Source organism: Heterodontus francisci, unplaced genomic scaffold (assembly GCF_036365525.1).
Source record: "Heterodontus francisci isolate sHetFra1 unplaced genomic scaffold, sHetFra1.hap1 HAP1_SCAFFOLD_136, whole genome shotgun sequence".
Lineage (NCBI taxonomy): Eukaryota > Metazoa > Chordata > Chondrichthyes > Heterodontiformes > Heterodontidae > Heterodontus > Heterodontus francisci.
Genome location: NW_027141926.1, coordinates 2,654,936 through 2,671,358, shown reverse-complemented (window position 1 = coordinate 2,671,358; position 16,423 = coordinate 2,654,936).

Here is a 16,423-nt window from a genome sequence, read left to right as displayed (position 1 = left end):
AGTGGCAAGTAACATTGGCACCAAACATCAGTCCAAGCCTGGATGTTGTCCAGGTCTTGTTGCATATGGACACGGGCTGCTTCAATATCTGAGGAGACGCGAATAGCACTGAACACTGTGCAATCATCAGTGAACATCAGCACTTCTGACCTTGTGATGGAAGAAAGGTCACTGATGAAGCAGCTGAAGATGATTGGGCCTGGAACACTAACCTGAGGAACTCCTGCAGTTTTGTTATGCAACCATCTTCTTTCATGCTCTGTTTGACTCCAACCAGCCGGGAGCTTTCCCTCCAAATCCCATTGACTTCAGTTTGGTTAGGGCTCCTTGATGCCATACTCCGTCAAATGCTGCCTTGGTGTCAAGGATAGTCACTCTCACCTCACCTCTTGAGTTCAGCTCTTTTGTCCATGTTTGAACCAAGGCTGTAATGAGATCTGGAGCCGAGTGGCCCTGGCGAACCCAAACTGAACATCACTGAGCAGGTTATTGCGAAGTATGTGCCGCTTGATAGCACTGTCGACGACACCTTCCATCACCTGAATGATGAGACTGTAATTGGCCGTATTCCTTGTCCTGTGTTTTGTGTACAGGACATACCTGGGCAATTATCCACAATCCCAAGCAGATGCCAGTGTTGTAGCCGTACTGGAAATGTTTGACTAGGGTCGCGGCAAGTTCTTAGCCTTTGCAGCATCCAGTGCCTGCAGCCATTTCTTTATATCCCATGGAGTGAATCAAATTGGCTGAAGACTGGCATCTATGATGCTGGGGAATTCAGGAGGCCGAGATGGTTCATGGGTCATGCAATTTACAATAATGGCCCATTTTTAACTTCTAGTTGGTTTCAGCTCCAGGTTTTGTTAAAGAAGAATCCATGTTTATTTTGCACCGATCATGGTTCAGATACTCAAACTGCCAAAAACATAAGGCGTCTCCCATTTAAGATGGGAGTGAGGTGAATTTTATTCTCCAGGTTGTTAATCCATGGAATTCACTTCTTCAGAGAGCAGTGCAGGCAGGGTCATTGAATATATTCAGGATAAGGTTAGATAGATGTTTGATGGACAAAGGAGGCAAGTGTTATGAAGGGCAGACAGGAGAGCAGAGTTGAGGCCACATTCAATCAGCCATGATCTTATCAAATGACCTACTTCTGCTCCTAATTTTCATGTATGTTCCTATGTACTTATGTGCGCCTTTTCATCACTGTCTGTCCACCAGTGCCCTTGCTGTTGCCTGTCCGCCAGCCAGCCCAGATTGCTGCTTCCCATACTGAGATAGTGCAGTCTGAAGCTGGGCCTTCTAGATGCAGACACTCGAGACTGTCCTCCAAGGCCATAAAGAGACGCCCCCAGTCAAGGCTGCAGCCACATTGGTAGCACTGTGTAGGAGCACCAGGACAGGCTAAGCACCTGCAATCCTAGCTCGAAGTGAATGCACAAGGGTGCTCACTTGACTTTTGCTTGGAATATTAGATGTTTTTCTTGATAAGGTCAGTTTGCAATGGTTGTTCTGTGGTGGCTTTTATTTCCTCATTGCTTCCAAGAGGACACTGATGGTCACTGAGGTGTGGGAGTGTCGGTGAATGGGGAATTGGGTTTATGCTCGCTGGTACCGCAGTCCATGAGGTGAGAACAGACAGCTCGGCTGGAAAGGGGATATCTTTGCCTCCTGCCTTTCTCCTACTCAGCCGCTCGCCTGATTCCTGGTGGAAAGGGCTGTGCCCTCATGATGCTGAGGTTGTACAGGATGCAGCAGACCATGACTAATTGTGACACACGCTACAACGAGGGATCCTCCAAAGTGGTCCAGGCAGCGAAGCCATTTCTTGAACAACCCTATCAGTTTATGACGTTTCACATGGGAAAACATGGCTTTTCGTTATATGCATGCTGCCCATAGTGACAGGAGATTCAATAGACAGCGGAACAGACAGACGTTTCTGTAGCCGCAGATGTGAATACAGGATGGGTTGTTGCCTCCCTTGTGCCATTGTCAAGGATGTCACTGAGCGGCTGCAGAGCATCCTGAAGTGGGAGGGGGAACAGCCAGCTGTCATGCTCCATATTGGAACCAACGACATAGGTAGAATGAGGGATGTGGTCCTGCAGTCAGAATTTAGGGAGCTTGGAAAGAAATTAGAAAGCAGGACCTAAAAAGTAATAATCTTCGAATTACTCCCAGTGCCATGCATAAGTGAGTAAAACAGGATAAGACAGATGAATGCATGGCTGGAAAGATGGTGCATTAGGGAGGGTTTTAGATTCCTGGGACATTGGGACTGGCTCTGGGGGAAGATGGGACCTGTACAGACCGGACGGGTTGCACCTGAAAAGAGCCGGGATGGAGTTTCTTGCGGGATGTTTTGCCAGTCCAGTTGGGGTTAGATTAAACTAGTTTGGCAGGGGAGTGGGGATCTGAGGGTAGACTAGATTTGGACAAAATCAGAAATGAAAATGGAAGGCTGAAAATTAATGGATGATTCTGGAAGACAGAGGAAACAAAGGTTAGGAAATAAAAAAAAGAGTTTGACAGAGCATTTTAATGCAAGCAGTACAGTAAATGTTGCAGATGAGCTGATAGCACAGATAAGCACGTGGTAGTACAATTTCCTAGCTATTACAGAAACACAGCTTAAGGAGGGACAGCAATGGAATTTCAACTTTTCTGTTAAACAGGATTTTCATGTGCATTGGGGAGGGGGATAAGAAAGGAGGGGAAGTATCAATTTTGGTCAAGGAAACTATTACAGCTGTGAGGAGGGATCATATGTTGGAACGTTCATCAAATGAGGCCACATGGATTGAGGTAAGGAACAGAAACGGGGCAATCACACTGCTGGAATGGAACTACAGACCCCCAAACAGTAAGATAGAGATACAGGAGCGGATATGCAGGCCAGTGTCTGAAAAGTGCAAGAACAATAGGGTAGTAATAGTCGTGGATTTTAACTACCCCAATATTAACTGGGATAGTTTTCCTCTGAAAGGGATTGAGGGAGCAGAATTCTTGAGGTGCATTCAGGAGAACTTTTTTGTCCCGTATGTAGCAAGTCCAACAAGAGAGGGCGCAGTTTTAGACTTAGTTTTAGGAAACTGAGCACAGGGCAGCACAGTGGCGCAGTGGTTAGCACCGCAGCCTCACAGCTGCAGCGACCTTGGTCAGTTCCGGGTACTGCCTGTGCGGAGTTTGCAAGTTCTCCCTGTGACAGCGTGGGTTTTCCCTGGGTGCTCCGTGTTCTTCCCACAGCCAAAGACTGGCAGGTTGATCGGTAAATTGGCCATTGTAAATTGCCCCGAGAAGAGGTAGGTGATAGGGGATGTGGTAGGAATATGGGATTAGTGTAGAATTAGTATAAATGGGTGGCTGATGGTCGGGACAGACTAGGTGGGCCGAAGGACCTGTTTCATTGCAGTATCTCTAACTAACTAACGAAATGAAGATGGGCAGGTGGAAGGGGTGGCAGTGGGAGAACATTTTGGCGATAGTGATCATAATTCAGTCCGTTTTATAACGATGGAAAAGGACAGGGAAAGAACAGGAGTTAGAGTCCTCAATTGGAGAAAGGCCAATTTAACTAAACTGAGGAGTGATTAAGCGAAAGTGAATTGGAAAACAGTTACTTGAAGATAAATCAGTGTCAGAACAGTGGGAGGCATTCAAAGGCGAGATTCAAGTGGTTCAGAGTAAACATGTGACCACAAAGAAAAAGGATAAGACAGCTAAAACTAGAGCCCCATGGATGTCAAGAGGATTACAAGGATTTGTTAAGGGCAGATATTGTTTGGCCAACTTGATCAAATTTTTTGAAGGAGGAACAAGGAAGATAGATGAGGGTCTTGCAGCTGATGTGGTCTACATGGATTTTACCAAGTCTTTTGACAAGGTTCCACATGGCAGACCAGTTGAAAAAATAAAATCCTATGGGATCCAGGGAAATGCAGCAAGGTGGATACCACATTGGCACGGTGGCAGGAAACAAAGGGTAATTGTTGACGGGTGTTTAAAGTACTGAGGGCTGTTTCCAGTGGCGTTCTGCGGGGCTCAGTACTGGGTGCCCTGCTTTTTGTGGTAAAAATTAATGATTTGGACGTAAGGATAGGGGGCATAATCAAGAAGTTTACAAACGATACAAAGATTTGCCATGTGGCAGAAAGCCAGGAGGATAGACTCAAAAGGCATCTGGATATACACCTCAAGTGCAGTAATCTGCAGGGCGACGGACCAAATGTTGGTTTGTGGGATTAGAATAGGTGGGTTGTTTGTTGGCCTGCACAAACCTGATGGGCTGAGTGACCTCTTACAGTGCCTTAAACTTCTATGATTCAACGTGTGCAGGGGACGCACACCAATTTCATAAGCCAGGTTGTCAATGGATAGCCCTGATGGCCCAGCAGCCACCCTCTGGTTTGACATGATGGCTCAGCAGATTGGCACGGAATAAAAACATCTCAGCTGCTGGCAGGATACCAGCTATTGACCAACATGATCTACTGAGCATGGTTGCATCCCAACTGCACATTCAGAGAGTGGAACCCTTTGTGATTATGGTTCATCTCTGCATTTAGATGCGACACTCACAAAGCAACGTGTGTGCAATAAATGGCACCTGCACCATAGGGATCCCAGCTATCCTGGTGAAGCTACGTGCAACTTCTCTGCTTCTCTCTGGTCAGAGACAATGTAATGTACTTCCCTCTCCTGATATAAAGTGTCCATCACCTCACTCCTGCAGCAACCAACAGCCAAACCGGGAGATGTTTAGAAATGTTGCCTGCTTCAGTTTGAAAGGATCCCAACACAAAGAAATTCAGGGCCACGGTCACTTTCAAAGCCACTAACAGCACCATTCCTGCTTTGCTCTGAGGTTGCAAGAGGTGGCAGACTTCTGTGAGCACCTCCTTTGTACAGCGAAGACATCACACACACTGATCCTGGCTTAGGTTGAAGTAAGAGAAATGATTCCAGAACACCCTAGGTTGGTAAGGCCTCCTACTGAGAGCCCTTCTTCCCCCTCCTCCTCCTCTTCCTTCTTGCAGCAGCTTGTCCTCCTCCATGTTGCCTCTGCTCATTCTCCCAGTCATGCTGCAGGCCAAGGAGGATGGAAACCAGCTGAACCCATGACCAGAAGCCAGTGGTCTGACCAGAACCCTTGAAGTCAGAACGATTTAATGTAACATTTAAATAACATTTCATGTTACAGTTGTATAAGACTTTGGTTCTGCCACATTTGGAATACTGCATGCAGTTCTGGTCGCCACATTACCAAAAGGATGTAGATGCTTTGGAGAGGGTGCAGAGGAGGTTCACCAGGATGTTGCCTGGTATGGAGGGCGCTACCTATGAAGACAGGTTGAGCAGATTAGGATTATTTTCATTAGAAAGACGGAGGTTGAGGGGGGACCTGATTGAGGTGTACAAAATCATGAGAGGTATAGACAGGGTGGATAGCAAGGAGCTTTTTCCCAGAGTGGGGGATTCAATTACTAGGGGTCACGAGTTCAAAGTGAGAGGGGAAAAGTTTAGGGGGGATATGCGTGGAAAGTTCTTTACGCAGAGGGTGGTGCCTGGAACACGTTGCCAGCGGAGGTGGTAGACGCGGGCACGATAGGGTCTTTTAAGATGTATCTAGACAGATGCATGAATGGGCAGGAAGCAAAGAGATACAGACCCTTAGAAAATAGGCGACATGTTTAGATAGAGGATCTGGATCAGCGCAGGCTTGGAGGGCCGAAGGGCCTGTTCCTGTGCTGTAATTTTCTTTGATCTTTGTTCTTTCTTTGAAGAGCTTCAGCACGTGCAACCCGATTCCCTGTCGACTTCACCAACTTTAAATGGCAGTAAAAACTCACCTCGACAAACTCAGACAGAGCCAGTAGAAATCAATCAGTAACTAACCTGACATAGTTGACAATCACTTTAAAAAGCGCTGATGGGAGATTCCTTCCTACTGCGAAACATATATTCAACTGTGTGTTTAAGACAGGGCATTCGGCCAAGCAGTGAGGTTGGAAATGGCAGTGCTGGTGTCAAATCAGCATCACACACTGACAGACGTCATCACCTGCCGACTCTCCATACTTGTGGCGCAAGCTCCGAACGCACACGCTGCTGCCCTCATCAAAATTGTGCCCGGAAGAGGCCGTGCCAGAAGTGAGCATGGGTAGTAGTCACTTGTTTGGGAGCAAAACAGACCCTGTAGTGCAAAAACTACAGGCACTATGGAACCAAATTTGAGGCCAGTGTGATATAGGAGCACATGGATGAGGAGGACAGTACGATAAGCAACATGAATAAACAGCCTGTACAAAATTACTGTAGCTGTTCTGTGAAACTTGCAGAATACATCGTTATTTTCTATCACTTTAAGCAGGAGCCAAAAACCTATTCACAAGTTGCCAAGTGTCATCCATTAGCAGCGATGAGCTTTCATTTTAGTTTATAAATATGAAGAGTTTTGAGTTGGGTCACTCTTTGAAAATAAACTCAGATGAATGTTTAAACAGGCTTGCAACTTGTTTCCCTCCCTGCCATTTTCCCCATTGCTTGACAACCGTTGCTACATCTTCTTGATGTTCCAATATAATCCAGGTCAGATCGGTCTTTATAGAAGAGAGGATTCAGAGGAGCAGTGCTTGTCATGCCATTTCACTGGAGTGGAAGTGGAGATGTGCATTATCTACAGAAAAAATGTCTTACTGTAGAGGTGATGAGCGTCAAAAATTTAGAGAGTCAATATTGTAAATGACATAACAGCTGTAAGTAAATACTACTGAGAGCCTTGTGATGGAAACTATGTTATCAATTCCTACTCAAAACACATCCCTTCCAGAAATTTCAAGCCCTGAGTTTAACCAGAGAGATAGCCAGGAATCTCCTCACTCCGGGCCCGATGATTTTATCGCCGGATTAGCATTTGGCAGAGGTTCTGCTCCTCCGGGCCCACAAAGATTCCACTGAAATCTTCAATAAAAATCCTTGCCATGGCCTTTTCTGTCCACTCTGCTGACTCTCATCCCATCTGACTGTGGGCTTTGACCCCTCACTGACCTCCTGATATTCTGAATGAAGATTGCACCAATCTCTCCCTTGTGTTTCTCTTCAGCATCTAAATAAATGTGGTTGACATTTTGACACGAGCCCAGTTGCTCAGCCTGACCGAGTGAGACTGAACACCTTCTGCGGCTCCGGCTCTGGGGAGCCTCCCTCTCAGTCACGTGGGAAAATTTAAACTGGCTGAGTGCTGAAGCAAAGAGCTGGGCAGCTGAAAAATCAAATAGTGTCTGACAAAATAAACCTTACAGCTACCGTGCCTTCATTAAAAAGGCTGTTTGACATTCTTGATCGATATTTGAGGAGGAAAAGAGGCTGGAAAGAAATTACTGTCATGATGATGTTTGCAGGCTTGTGGCACAGTGCTGATGTGATCTACCTCAGAGTGTTAAAATAAAGCTCAGCCAACACTTCATTGCATGGAGACATTTAATTTTTCTTGTGACATACTAAATGCACATTTTCTTGCATCAATTGCCTTGGTGAATGAGATTTCTGTAAATATTTGGAAATCACCTCAAATATGGCTGTACATATTTAAGGGAGGGAACAAGCATTGAGTGAGATGGCTGTGCAAAGCAGACCGACTCACTTGGGATGATCCAGTGTCCTCGACTCCACATCGTGGTCAGCTCGCTGAACATTCTTTAACCATTCCCACAGTATCGCTGCTCTGTTGGGAATGCTGTGGTCCATTTCAAGCCTGTGGAAAGATACAGATAAAATCATCATTGGATAAATAAAGTCAACCGGAGTCTGCAGCCACACCCCACCTCACAGACAAAATGAAAATAAGCTGAGCCAGTTGCTGCTGACTGCACTGCTTCAAACGTCAGAAAGCTGGATGGGTTGGGGTGTTGGATATCCAGATCATTGCTGAGCGGATTTGAGAGAAAAAAAAGCTTGTAATGTGGTCTGATCTTCCAAAAGTGAAAGAAAAGTGCTCTCTTCAAAATCGTAACACCGTTTTTGTCTTTGAGTCTTCAGACATCTCACCGCAGCCAACGTGTTGCGTGTTCCTTGAACCTCTGTGTCTGTGTTGACTGTATACAAAGACTGTCAGTGAAGGTGAGATCATTAATGCAGTATTGTGGGTTCTCTGTTAATTACTGAGAGAGCAGCAATTACATTGAGATAGTAACTGTACACATGTATCATCAAGACTGACCAACACTCAATCACATGGTGTGTTACATTATAAATCTTACATAACTGACATGATCTTGTAGCCACACATCTGACTGGTGTACACGCACAACAGTTACCTGACAGAATCACACATGAATGATTCATTGTCAAAAATAAGTGCAAAGAAATATTTAAAAAGAAAATGTTTTGATTTTGTTCATGGGATGAGGATGTCGCTGGCTTTCCAGCATTTATTGCCCATCACTACTTGCCTTGAGAAGGTGGTGGTGAACTGCCTTCTTGAACTGCTGCAGCCCATGTGGGGTAGGTGCACCCACAGTGCTGTTAGGAAGGAGTTGCAGGACTTTGGACCCAGCAAAAGTCAAAAGTGATATAGTTCCAAGTCAGGATGGTGTATGGCTTGGAGGGGAACTTGCAGGTGGTGGCGTTTCCTTGCGTCTGCTGCCCTTGTCTTTCTAGATGGTAGAGGTCGCAGGTTTGGAAGGTGCCGTCTAAATAGCCTTCGTACATTGCTGCAGTGCATCTTGTAAATGGTGCACACTTCTATTTTATTGAAGTGTCAGTGCATTGGAGGCGGAGGGAGTGAATGTTTGTGTACGGGGTGCCAATCAAGTGGGCTGCTTTGTCCTGGTTGGTATCGAGCTTCTTGAGTGCTGTTGCAGCTGCACCCATCCAGGTGGGAAGTGGAGGGATGGTGGCTTTGGGCGAACGGGTGGTGAGGATGGATGGAGGTGAATGGGTGAGGTGCGTTTGGTAAAAAGTGTCATCGTGATGCTGCAGCCATCATGAGGTGTGGGGGCATGTTTGATGCACCAGCTGTTATTTTCCTACCTGTTAATTTATATGGTTGCATCCTATGAAATCCTTTTAAAATTTTATATTCTCAATCACATCACCCCTCAATCTCCTACACTCGAGAAATTACAATCCAATTTGCAAGGATTTGTTCTTGAAGGAGTTAAAGTTTGATGAAACCCTTTTGAAATAGAATGGGAGATAAATGTGAGGTTATTCTGAATTTATAAATGCATCACTGTTTCAATCAACATTGCATCAATTGTTGAGATCTGTAATTGCGAGACATCTAATACATTCCCTGATAATGAGTAGTGGATTTGGCTGATTTATAGATAAAAGGTATGCATTTACTAACAAACATGCAATGTGCTCATTTTTTAAAAATTATTCTTTCATGGGATGTGGGTATCACTGGCCAGGCCAGCATTTATTGCCCATTCCAAATTGCTCTTGAGCTGAATGGCTTGTTGGGCTATTTAGAGGGCAGTTGAGAGTCAACTATATTGCTGTGGGTCTGGAGTCACAATGTAGACCAGACAAGATGGTAGATTTATTTCCCTAAAAGACATCAGTGAATGAGATGGGCTGTTACAACAATTGATAGTGGTTTCATGACACTATTACTGAGACTAGCTTTCAATTCCAGATTTTTTAATTAATGAATTGAATTTAATTTCCACCAGCTGCCATGGTGAGATTTGAACCCATGTCCCCAGTACATTAGCTTGGGTCTCTGGATTACTCGTCTAGTGACATTATCACTGTGCCACCTTCTCCCCATGGAAAGTCAGAGACTATCCTGTTTTATAATGGCAGGAGTGTTGTACCCTGGAATGTGCAGTGTTGCATATTCCTCTCTTTGTTCTTCCTGTGTAATGCTCAGTTCCCAAGCAAGGTGAGGAGGCAATTGAGGCCAAAATCTGGTACATTGCGCCTGTGTCCTCACTATGTACCCTGAGCCTTCTGGACTTTCCTAAATGGACAGAGTGGGGCTTTGTGGGCACAGACCTGGTGTAAGCACGATAATGAAGCAAGAGCGGTGTTGCAGGCTTGCTACCTCGCCAGCCTCTGCCTGAACATGTGTGTACACAAGTAGAGGAACACACCATAAAAAGCAGACGGTTAGGGTTAAGATTTCTGCAAGGTATTTGTGATATTTCCCTCCACATATGTCAGTTGATGACTTCCAGACCTGAGAGTTTCTGTCCACCAGCAGCCAGGTGTACTTCTCAAACCTGCACTACACTGCAAATTTTGGGTGTACACGGAAGGCACGGCGAGTAGAATTAGCACCAGTGTATTTTCCTGCTTCTGAGTTGGGCTATGGGTAGCCTGGTGTCTGTCTCTGTCAACCGAATTGCTGTAAATAAGCATTGACTCCTCAGAGGACACCACAATAGATATTTCTCCAGTTTAGAAAACATCACCACTTTGTTTTCTAGTCTGATCACATAGCCCCAGGACTGTGTACTTCCATCTCTGTAACATCATCCATCTCCACCCTTGCCTCAGCTCATCTGCTGCTGAAACCATTATCAATGCCTCTGGACTTAACTTTTCCAATGCTCCCCTGGCTGTTCTCCCATCTTGTCACCCAGTCCAGCAATACTGTGATTATAAATATTTCGTCCTTGTTTTCAAATCCCTCCATGGCTTTGCTCCCTCCCCTCCCTTTCTCTGCAATCTCCACCAGTCCTACAGTCCACTGAGATATCTGTATTCTGCAATTCTGGCATCTTGTGCATTCTGATTTCAGTGGTATCACCATTGTTGGCTGCGCTTTCAGCTGTCTAGCCCTAAATCCTGGAATTCCCTAAGGAAACCTCTTCGCCTCTCCCTTCTCCTTTAAGACACTGCTTAAAAACCTATCTCTGTGACCGAGCCTTCACTCAGCTCTCCTAATATCTCCTTGTGTTGCTCAGTGTCAAATGTTGTTTGTCAGCAGTCTTGTGAAACACCTTGGGATGTTTTACCAAATTAGAGCTGCTATACAAATGCAAGTTGTTTTTTAGTCACCGACCTATCTATGTAGCCACTTTCCCCTCACTACCACGTGCCTTCCTTTTCTCAATCAGCCTCCTACAGGGCACAAAACAAAATAACTTTTGCAAATTCTAATTTCTAACATCCGTTATATTCGCTTTATCAATGCACTGTTAATTCCTCAAAGAATTCTTAAATCTATCTGATATTATGTTCAACATTCTCGTCTTCACCCCATCCTGCCTCTGTCGGCTTCTCCAGCCCTATATACCAGCCCTCACCCTCTTCTCGAACAGATTTGGTTTGTTAAATGTCCTGACGATCAATGTCCGAGACATCAGACATCCAGGCCCCACACTCTGGAACTCTCTGTGCAAATCTCTCTGTCTTATTACACCCCCTCATCTTTGAAATTAAACTCTTTAAAATCCACCTCCTTTGTATTTTTGGTCAGTTTCTCTATTGTTAAAGGTGCTACATAATGTAAATTTTTATATACTGTAACTAATGGCAGTTGGATAGCACAATGGGTTAAACACTGTTCTTTTACCCCAGAGAGCTAGGTCTGAATCGAGTCCAGCCTGATGGAGATAATCAAGCAGGCTGAGTGATGACTCGTGTTGGTGTGACCTTTACATTTTGATATGATGGATAGTTTGATAATACTGGAGCTCATTTTATCTTGGCTGCTGCTGTTGATGGTTCGTGAGGCAGTTTGAAATCTGTCTTTCAAAAGTTGAGATGGGCTTTTAGAAGGGACAACAATTATTGGAACAAATTACCACACCAGACAATGTCCAAGGGAAAAAAATGGCAATTTCTCATTCAGTTTAAGTAATTGCACTAAAGAAATTTGTCAATCTAACATTCATCAGTCCTGACCAGCTGCAGGTAATAGTCTGAGGTCCCTGACAAAGTTATTGTACAAACACTTGCTTCCTCTGGTAATGCACATTCGTAAAATATGTTAATATAATTCTTATGTTATTGGACCAGCAAGCTAAAGGTCTGGATTAATAATCTACAAGAGTTCAAATCCCACCTTTATGGAGGGAAACCTGTTGTCTTTACCCGATCCGTCTTTGATATGACAACAGCCCTACATCAATGTGATTTACTCTTACTTGCCCTCTGAAATGACTGAGCAAACCATTCAGTTGTGGCAAACACAGAGCAACTAGTGAGATGAAGAGAGATATGTAGCACTGAAACAGGCCCTTCGGCCCACCGAGACTGTGCCGCCCAACAACCACCCATTTATACTAATCCTACATTCCGACCACATCCCCACCATACTCCTGCCACTGACCTAAACAAGGGGCAATTTACAATGGCCAATTTACTTATCAACCTGCAAGTCTTTGGCTGTGGGAGGAAACTGGAGCACCCGGCGGCAACCCACATGGTCACAGGGAGAACTTGCAAACTCCGCACAGACAGTACCCAGAACCAAACCTGGGTCGCTGGAGTTGTGAGGCTGCGGTGCTAACCACTACGCCACTGTGCAGCTAGTGGTGAACAATGAATGCCAGCCTTGTCAGTGACGCTCACATTCCAAGATCAAATTTATTTTTTAAATGTCTAGATTTATCGATATCAAGATTTGTTCGCCAATTCCTTAACCCTGTTACTTATTTTGGCCAGATTGTTCAGAATATTATATATACTTGACCCATATAGTTTGACTTGTCACAGATGTCCAAAGCAAGTATTCACAGGGATATGTTCTGGGACTCCTGCTGTTTACAATATTTGGATGGTTACTGCTGGAATTTTTACATTTGCTAACAATGCAAAGGCGGTAAAATACTCTCTGAATCTCATTGTTAAATTAGTGAAATCATAGAAAGAGGTGAAGGGTTTCAAACACTGGAACTAAATCCCATTCCCCGCCCCCCCACCACCACCAACACGACCCACTCCACCACTCGACCCCCATCCGTCTTTGTGATTATTTGATGGGCGCCATCTTTAGTCCTGGCAGCTGCCTGAACGTGGCAGACCATGACGTTTCAGTGGAACAGGCTGAATCTGCGCAAATGGCTGTACAGCGCCTCCTAGTGCTGGCTTGTCAACAACTACAACCTGTGGACAAACTGCAAATCGCAGTGATTGTGAGGTGGAGAGAGGGGGCAGTAACTGCAGTGAGACAGGGACACCAGCAGATGGAGATGGTGAGATGGGGACAGCAACTGCAGTGAGACAGAGACACGAGCAGATGGAGATGGTGAGAGGGGGACAGTAACTGCAGTGAGACAGGGACACCAACAGATGGAGATGGTGTGAGCGGGACAGTAACTGCAGTGAGACGGGGACACCAGTAGATGGGGATGGTGAGAGGGTCAGTAACTGTAGTGACAGGAACACCAGCAGATGGAGATGGTGAGAGAGGGGACAGTAACTGCAACGTGACTGTGGAACCAGCAGATGGAGATGGTGAGAGGGGGCAGTAACTGTAGTGAGACAGGCCACCAGCAGATGGAGATGATGAGCCATTGCTGATTGGAGATTCTGTGCAACTGAGAGTTTGAAAGTTTCCAAAAGTTTGAGGAATTTACTTTCTGTAAACTTGAGGTGCTGAATAAAATAATTTTAATACAATTTGTGTTAAATGGCTATTTTCCTACTATGTAACCACATGTAACATTAAAATGGTTCCTGTTTGGAAAATTATTTTGAGTGATTGTATGATTGTATAAATAAAACAACAGCATCAAATAAAACTCAAACAATCGTTTACAAATAAAAACTATCTGAATATGTTGTGTTGCTTTCTTCATCACTAACGTTATGACATCTCTCTCTCTCTCCCTCTCACGTCTTTCTCTGTGCTGGTATCTTCTCTACTATAACTCAAAGTAATTGAAGTTTTGATCCGATTGTCTTTTGAAAGTTAATTTTGAATCTGCTTTCAGAAACCTGTCAGAGAGTGAATTCCAGAGAGGAACAACTCACTGCCTATTTGTTTCTCCCCTCTGCTAGTGTAAACAGTCTCGCCTCAGGTCTCCAAACTGAGGGAAAGATTTTGAATACAATTAATTTGGACAGCAGCTGCAGAGGAGCTGGAACCTCCTGAATATGGACAAGTGATGAACAAAAATCATCTCTGAATCCCCCAGGGGAGCACAGGAAATAAACAGTCAGGAAGCAAATGGAAGCAAGCGACACTTTATTACAGCAGCAAAAAACTCTTTGTCAGAATGTGGAGGTCGTTATCGCTGAACTTTATATAAACTGGAGGTGAAAAGTGGAAGATCTTTAATACAATTTGTGTTAAATGTCCATTTCCCAGCTTTGTAAACCTTTGTAACATTAAACAAGTAAATGTTAAGAAGGTTTTTTCGATTGATTACAGGCTAATGCATAAATGCAGCAGCAGCAAATCTAGTCCAAAGGATCATTGACAAATATATTGCAGTCAAACCGGCCTCTCCAGCAAAAAACTCTGTCAGAATTTCAAGGTAATTGCAGTGAGACATTTTCAGTCATTTTTTGAACTTTCTGTTAAGTGGAGGTGAATAGTGAAAAACATTTAATTCAATTAGTGCTAAATGGCCATTATCCAAACCGACCCCTCCAGGTTTTAAATTGCAGCAGCTTTTCTGCTCCGTTAATGAGGTTTTTGGTAAAGGGAGAGAGAGACAGACAGACAGACAGGTTTTTGGCTGGAATGTTCCCTTTGGGATTTGGCTGGAATATCCCTCTCTTCCCCCATTCCCTGTTTGCACAGAAACTCGCCTTGGACTGTCCCATACCGGGAGGGAGTGTCCAGATGGAGGAAGCTGAGAGCTGGTTGGATGAGCTGTATTTTAGGTGGACTGTCTGTTTTGAGTGACAGGTTCTGGGATATATTAGGACAACGTCAGCCTCCATTATTTCTTTCCATGTGGCTGGTTTGTGAAGGTGAATTTCTGTGCCCCAATCTCTGTGTCTCTGTGCCCAGGTGAATTGCAAGCTGATTACAGTGTGTGTGTGTGTGTGAGAGAGAGAGACAGAGAGAGAGAGAGAGAGAGATGGAGAGAGTCCAGTCTGAATCCCCCTCTCTCTGTCCCAGTCCTGACCCTTTTCTTCAATTCCCACCCCAATGCCCCTCTCCAGGATCTTTTCCCCATGGATGGGCTGATGGAGGGAAGGTGTTAGAGTCCAACGATGAGCGCAGATCTTTGGGATAGTGAGTATCACATCTTTATTGTCTCTCCCTGCTTTTCTCCCTCCTTTTGACTCAATCTCTCCCTCTCAATCTCTCCCTCTAAATCTCTCCCTCCCAATCTCTTCCTCCCAATCTCTTCTTCTCAATCTTTTTCAATCTCTCTTTCTCTGTGTTTCTCTTTCGCTCTGTGCTTCTCTCTCTCTCTCTCTCTCTCTCTGTTTCTCTGCTTGTCTCGCTCTCACTCTCTCTCTCTCTGCTTCTCTCTCTGTTTCTCACTCTCTCTCTGGTTCTCTCCGTCTGTGTTCCTCCATTTCTCTCTGTCGCTCTCCTTCATCTTGTGTTTCTCTCTCTCTCTGTTTCTTTCTCCCTCTGTTCCTCAATATCTCTCTCTCTCTCGGTTTCTCAATCTCTGTTTCTCCCTCTCTCTGTTTCTCTCTCTCTCTCTCTTTCTTTCTCTCTCTTTCCCTGTTTCTCAATCTCGCTCTCTCCCTCACTTTGTGTTTTTCTCTCTCTCTGTGTTTCTTTCTCTCTCTCTTTCTCTCTCTATCTGTTCCTCAATGTCTCCTCCCAATGTATCTCTCTGTTTCTCTCTCTCTGTGTTTCTCTCTGTGTTCCTCAATCTCTCTCTCCCAATCTCACTCTCGGTTTCACTCTGTCTCTGTTTCTCTCTCTCTCTGTCTCTCTGTCTCTCTCTCTCTCTCTGTTTCTGTCTCTCCATCTGTGTTTCTCCATCTCTCTCCGTCTTTCTCCCTCACTTTGTGTTTCTCTCGCTCTCTGTTTCTTTCTCTCTCTGTTCCTCAATCTCTCTCTCTCTCGGTTTCTCAATCTCTGTTTCTCTCTCTGTCTCCCTGTTTCTCCCTCTCTCTGTCTGTCTGTCTGTGTCTCTCTCTCTCTCTTTCTTTCCCTCTCTCTCTCTCTGTTTCACTCTCTCTGTTCCTCAATGTCTCTCTCCAAATCTATCTCTCTGTTTTTCTCTCTCTCTCTGTTTCTCTCTCCCTCTCTGTTCCTCAATCTCTCTCACCCCAATCTCTCTCTGTTTCTCTCTGAGTGAGTGTGCATATTTTTGTCTCAATTGCTTTCTCTGTCCTTCTCTCTCTCATCTCTCTGTGATTTTCTGTGTGCCTTTCTCACTGTCTTTCTGTCTGTCTCTTTGCTGCCTGCTATTTCTTTGCATCTCAGTTATTTCCCTCCACTTTTTTCCCTCCACTTTTTCTCTCTCTTTCTGTCTTTTCTCTATTTCTCTGTATCTCTGTCTTTTCTCTATTTCTCTGACTTTGTCTTTTCTCC